Source organism: Osmerus mordax, chromosome 8 (assembly GCF_038355195.1).
Source record: "Osmerus mordax isolate fOsmMor3 chromosome 8, fOsmMor3.pri, whole genome shotgun sequence".
NCBI classification, from domain to species: domain Eukaryota; kingdom Metazoa; phylum Chordata; class Actinopteri; order Osmeriformes; family Osmeridae; genus Osmerus; species Osmerus mordax.
The window spans coordinates 12652061-12658993 of record NC_090057.1 but is presented as its reverse complement, the minus strand read 5'-3'; positions in this window follow the sequence as shown (position 1 = coordinate 12658993).

Here is a 6933-nt window from a genome sequence, read left to right as displayed (position 1 = left end):
CCTTCAGCACCTGAATTCTTTTTTCATGACTCTGGTCTCTCGTTTCCACAACGATGACCTCAAATTATAGGGTGAGGGGCAGAATGAGTGTATTGGAAAGCAGGAAGGTTAGCCCCACTGCTACTGTTGGACAACTGTCAACCTTCCATTCTCCATGGTATATTTAAACTAACACAACCTTTGACCACAAGGTCTCATTCCAAAGTGCTAAGTGGGTCACTAAATACCTCCATTGCTGGGCCGTTGAAATAGTTGACAGTTGTTTACAAATGGTCATAGAATACTGTATGTAGTACCTAATGTAGCACACATATCTTTTTAGGACAATGATCCTTTGGGCTTTTGGAGAAAGAGAGAGACAAACGGTGGTTGGCAGTCTTTTATTCCCAAGCCCTCATTAATGTTATTTTCTTTATTTAGTCCAGAAAAAGAATCCTATATCCATCACAAAGTGTACCTTCAACACAGTCAGTAATTGTTTCTGGGTCTACTGGTGGGCTACATATCTGAGGATTTTAAGATAGTAAACATGCTTGTTGAAATAAGCCTAGAATTACTTCCTAATCATATTCATTCCGAAGAACTCTAAAAGCTCAAATTTCCACAGACAACACAATTACCCAGCATCTCTGACACGAAACTGCAAGGGTTGAAATCGATTTACATTTTCAGCACCCTAGTGTTGTCTCACTCGCATGCATCATTGAAAAAACGAAATCATAAAAAACGAAGGTAAATTGCTCTGTGATTGTGGCCAGTGAAACCAATACTGTTTTCTTTGCTTTGCTAATTATTAATTACCCATCCTCCTGCATATGTGTTTATTCTCGGTGAGTCCTAATTGTATTTGATGGATGACTGGCAGCTTTGACACCTCATTAGGCCAGATTAATTGAACAACACAATATTTATGTCTCAGCAATGACCAGTTATCCTACCATCTATCATTGAGATGATCTCTCTGATTGAAAATCACTGAACCGTGTAATCCTAATTATTTGGTATCCCAAAAAAACGTATAGCTTCTTGTGGCTTTTTTTCTGTCATGATGGTAAATTGGAAACGTTAAATGCATAACGAGGGGGAAAATGAGCAGAAGACACAATCAGTAAATTAATGTGGGTGAATGTTGGGCTGGGCGGGGCAGGAGAGGGGGGGGGGGGGGGGGCGGGAGGTGGGTGCTGGGTGCTGGGGTATAGAAGGACATATTGAACAACTGTGGTGCCAAACATGTACACATTTCTGCCACTGAAGGTTGTTATGGTCTAAGACCAACAGAATGGTGGCTGGAAGACCATATTGTACCATGTTCATGCACCCAGAAAATGTTGAAAGGACGAAGATGGTAGGTAGTAAGAAATGCTTTATCTTTGTAAATAGGAAGCCTTCAAGAAGCATCCAGTTGTAGTGTGACAGGATCCAAAATAATGTTTCCGCTTTTGCTCTGCTTCTCTATGCTTCAGCCCCTCCCCTACACTTCTCTGCTACATTCCACCATCTACAATCATTCTTTTCACTCAAAGAAAGTTAGTTTAGTGCTCCTGAATGTTACTGAACCCGATATAACCCTCCACTAACTTCTGCAAAGCTTCACCCCTCATGGGAAGAGCACAAACTGAAACTAACAGTACACCTACCTTACAAAAGCAGCAAGAGCAAAGCTTTCGCTACTGTACCATATGGAAAGCCTCCAGGAAGATACCTTTTTTTCCAGGGAATGAAACTTTAAGTTACAGTACCCTAACACCAACACTATGCCTGACTCCCTTGTGGTCTTAGTGGTGCATATAGTAAAAACGAAAGAGAAAGTTTTTCTACCCTGAATAGATTTGGTAAAAAATGTAACTCATTTTCAAATATATACTGTTTTTTCCATTTACACACACAGAGATCACATACAAAGCGTTTGAACAACACACACACAGACACACACAAAGCATTTGGAAACAACCTCTTTGAAACTGCTGACCATATTAAAACAATGGGAGGTGGACCATTCTTAGAAGCCATTCTATTATGCTATTTACACCACAGAATTTAATCAGTTTAACTGGCTTTTTTGGATTGTCTTGACACTTGTTTTAAAAATAGTCTTTTGGAATCCAACCCGGAGAAGTTTAATCCCATTGAACGTGGCCGAGCCTGACGTACAGTAGAATACAAGATTATGCCATCCTAATATAGTCCTTCCACCACCCGGTTATTTTTATCTTCTATTAAGGCAGTGATATCCTTAAAGGCTGCCAAAATTATCCCGTAAAAATGCTGACTGGGAAATATGAAAGGTTCCAGGCGGTTCTAGTAAGCAATCTGCGCGCATGGTGGAGCAATGTGACTGCTGTGCTTGCTATACCAACAGGGGTGACCCCCGTTGGATGGGAGGTGAGACTAAATGAAAGTCATCCGGTGGATCTTAGGAGCCAAGTCTGGACTACCGGGCACCATAAATGAGATTTAGCCACCTTCCCATTAATGATTCATAGAAGAATGCCGTTTTGAACGTTAACCACACATTTGAATCATAATACACTCTTCAAGACATTTAAAAACGACATTTTTGTGAGACGGTTTTATTTTGCCTATAGATATGCACCGTAGATGCAAATGTACTTCAATCTTATTTAAAAAAATCCATGGTCAAACTTTGCCCAATTCTGTGTAAATTATGTTCACCCCCCCCCCTGCTGTCATTTTACTTTAGCAGTTGTGTGGTGATTAGGTGCTTTCTGGCAGATGAGCATCGCCCATATGGGTGAGGTGGCTACCTCACCCCCTTTCTATTATCTGCTTTCCTGGACACAGAATGTTGTGTTATCAACAGTATATCAACTTATAAACACAGAATATATACATATATTTGGTTTCAATGAAAGCTGCTATTTGTTATCTTAGAAAACAATTTAGCATATTGTTAAATGCTTTTGGAGAAAACATTGCTTTTAAAGGAAAAACAAGCTAAATGGATTCTAATCGAAAATGCATATTATTGAGACTAATTGTGAATCTGCTAATAGTTGAATATTATACCTACTTCATCATAGAAGTTTGTTGATCCTATTGAAGCATTTAACCTTTCAAGAGAACTGCAGTGCTGGGAAAAGTTGCATCCAATAAAATTATACAATCATTGACTGTTAAGAAACTATTTTTCCACAAACAATTTCAGTGTGACTACTGGATGTGCAGTAGGAGTATTTTTCTGGCCCTGCCTAGAGATTATAAAGATATTATCCTTTACAGCCTGGGGAATAGCACAAGCTAAAAGGCTAATTTCCTTATCAAACACGCAGTGAATCATTTGAAATATTTATGAGGCTGCAAATTCAAGTTAAACATTTCTCAAAGAGAAGGTGATAATTGAAGTTTATATTGCCCAGTGGGCTTTATGAAGAAAATGTTCGCGAAGGACCCCTTATTCCACAATGAATGCAGTAAAAAAAGGTTTGAGTTTAAAATATTAAGTTATTAGTAAGTTCAGTTCCTAGCCGTTTTTGTAGTAAATAATTTAACCTGACTTACAATATAAATGTGTAGTCTCTGTAGACAGGTAATGAATATGAAACTCTTGACATTATAGCTGTATAAGAATTAGCTCACACATACTGTAGTTTAGCATGTTTAGTTTTCAATGGCCACATTACATTCTTTTTTTCTGATTCTCTTTTCAGCGTTCTCTTTTCTTTTGATGTTACACAAATTCATTCTCTTTTAATGATGCAGCATGGATAATAAAATGAAGGTTGTAAGTTAATATGAAAATGCTGTCCTCGAGTCCTAAACCTTCCTATGGTTTCATATACTCTCCATTGAAGCTTCCTGTGTACACTGTATACTTCATATAAAGGACCACGTTGCTTGCAGCTTCAGAGCTTCACACTTACGAGTTTAGACCTAGCAAGCTTGCTGTGTATGCAAGAGCTTCCCAGCTCTAAAAAGCTGACACCATGGGGGCTGTTTTTGCTAGCTATTCCATTGGAATGAACTTGAGATGAATATATTGATCCACCCTTGCATGACAATGACACAACCTAGCTTGATTTTAGAGGTGAATCCAGGATGGCGCTCCTTGTGTTATGCTGCCGACTTAAAGTGGCCTCAGATTTAACTAGACGAGCTGTTTATAAAAGAGATCAACCTTGTGTATTGAGTGTTTCCATGTGTGATGAGATTTGTAGCTATACAACATATTCTACGGTAGCAGTCAAGATATATTAACAGAAAACGATACCAAAAAGATATACAGAGTCATCTTAGAAGAGGAGAATATACAGGAAATACAAAAGATTGAAGACTTCCTTTTGATGTTATCTCCAAAGAATTTCTCGTGAAAAAATATTGAACTGCTTTTTTTACACATGGAGATAAAGTATATGTTACAAATGTAGCTATCATAGTTACAGCTGTAATACAGGTAAATGTTCCAGCGACTTCGTATCAAACAGTTCTGACTCACATATTAGCTTACACACAGCATTACTCTCTTAGCCTCCACTCAGCCATAAAGAGTAGAGGCACAAAGTTACTTTAGGGCACGGGGCAAATTAAATGTTCAGGTGAAAGACGGGAAGCAGAAGCAACACGGTTTGAACTCGTATCAAGTGAATATACATGTAACTCATGGCTTATGACTGACATCAGACAGGCAAGGTAGATTTTGGACTCCATCATTCGAGTTTGAACATTAAATCAAGAACGTATGACTACATTCTGATTCACAGAGGTGCTTGAGTGGTTTTGTTGGAATTGGTCTTCGTTAAATGAGAAATGAAAGAGCTGGAGATAGAGGCTAATAGCGTTTATTAACCCAGCGTGAACAGACAAGCGTGGTAGCACGGCCTACTGTTGGTCTGCTCCTAGTCGCACAGTTGCCGTTGCCCAAGGAGGAGAGGACATAATAGAAATGACCAATTGCCCCGGCCGATTAATGCAGCCCCGCGGCTGAGGCAATTATCTTACTCTCCACTCCTCCAGTAGGGAGGGGCGTATTGAGGGAGTGGCACTGTGTGCTCTTCACTAACGTTTGTGTCTAGCAGCACTGGAGCAATGGAGACCTGCTTTATCCAAACAGAGGACTTCTGGATTGGAGAAGAGAGGGGGGGAGAGTGTTGTATGTCTTGTTTTGATTAGGAGGTGGTCCTGGGTGTGACATGGGGTAGTGGAATGAATCAAGGGAGGATTAAGTGAAAGTCTCTAGATTTGCATTCACAAACCTTTTTTCATGATTTATTCCGACATGGTGCAAGCAATGCTTGTTTGGGTTCGAGACTTCCTTTGTCAATTTCTGGGTACAACTCTGGATGTTGTTGTTTGGTACAGAGGTCAGTGTGGATGTCAGAAGGTCCGAGACAAAGGGCCACTTACACTCATCAATCAGGATTTTAATTACAGACACTCTAGGTGACGGACAGATTGCGTCTCACTGCCCGCCACAAAATCTAATTACAGCTTATTGACAGATAATGATGGGCCTTTTCATGTGTCAAAAACAAGGTGCTGATTGTGGTCCCTCCAAACAATGCCTAATATCAGTAAACGGCCTTATAGATGCTATTAGGTGGCTTTTGCCAGATGTATGTATCCCATGTCAAAAATAGTGTTGATCAGTCAATCATTTTAGGATTAATTTCCTTTTGTAAAAGAGGGATATTGGTTGTTGTATAGCATAGTTGTTATCTCTAAGCCCCATTTCTGAGCAATAATTATTTCCATCTAAACTCTTATTACCTATTAGGTACTATGTAGTCTGTTTTGGGTCTTGAGCTGAAAATCAGTTTTGGGTAAATACAGACTAAATGATTGGATTACTGGTCCTTCGTTCGGTGGTAGCGTGATGGCGGGATTAGGGACTGCGCGGCACATGGATTTCCTGTCAGTTACCATGAATCACATCCTCTCTCTCTTTTCTCTGTCAGAGTGAGCCAGGCTGAGAGGGGTGGAGGGTGGAACACACCCAAACACTCCAAATCCTGTTCAAAGACTTAAACCATGCTCCTGCTTTAAGTGTCCAGGGCATGAATACAGACTAAAATAGAAAGGTTGACAGAAAAGGATAAAGTCCAAAGAGATGAGTAGAAGGTGATGGGAGAAGGGACCATTTTAAGCTTCCAATTATAACGTCAGGTAGTTTAGTGAATCTTATTTACTCATAACGCAACCACACAATACCTCAAAACAAATATGTAGGTCTTCACAGTCAAACTGTGGATATTAGGTCAATGTCATTTTAAATGACTGGTGTTATACTTTGAGTGGCCTTTGGTTGTCATAATGTTTGTCTTTGTGAGACAAGAGAAGGAAAAAACGCTTCATGTCATCTTAGCTCTTGGTCGACTTGGTGGAGCTCTCATGCACTAAAACAAAAACAAATCTCTTATATTGATTACGTCTGGATGCTTTCATCCGACCACAAGAATATCCTGATTTCCACGGACTCTGCCCAATGTAGACAGAACATTAAATCCCTGTTATTGATAGGTTGACTTGCTTATATTAAACCAATCAACTTAAGCTCGAGTTGATTCTGATGGAGACTGACATGAAAAGAAATGTATAATTGTGTACCTTTTATGTAAAAAGACAGTTTGAAAATCTTTCCCTGAGGCCCTTGGCTGCGATGCCATGATCAATAGTAGCGTGTGATGGGTTTTGTATTGATCAGGAAAATGTGGGTTGATAAAGTATGGGAGTACACTATCTGTGTGTTTGTACTGTACGTTGAGACTGTGCCCGTTTTATTCAAAGTCACAATATAAATTCAAATCTTACTGTACCGACTACATGACTTTGTCTCAATCCTTGAGCGGAGATTGCACAGACATGGAAGAGGATATTCCTACAATATAAAACTGTGAAATGCAGTCTGAGATTGCTGGCATTCTTTAGTAGTTAGAGGGTCTGTAAAATGCTAGCTGCATGGAAGGGAAGATAAAAGTG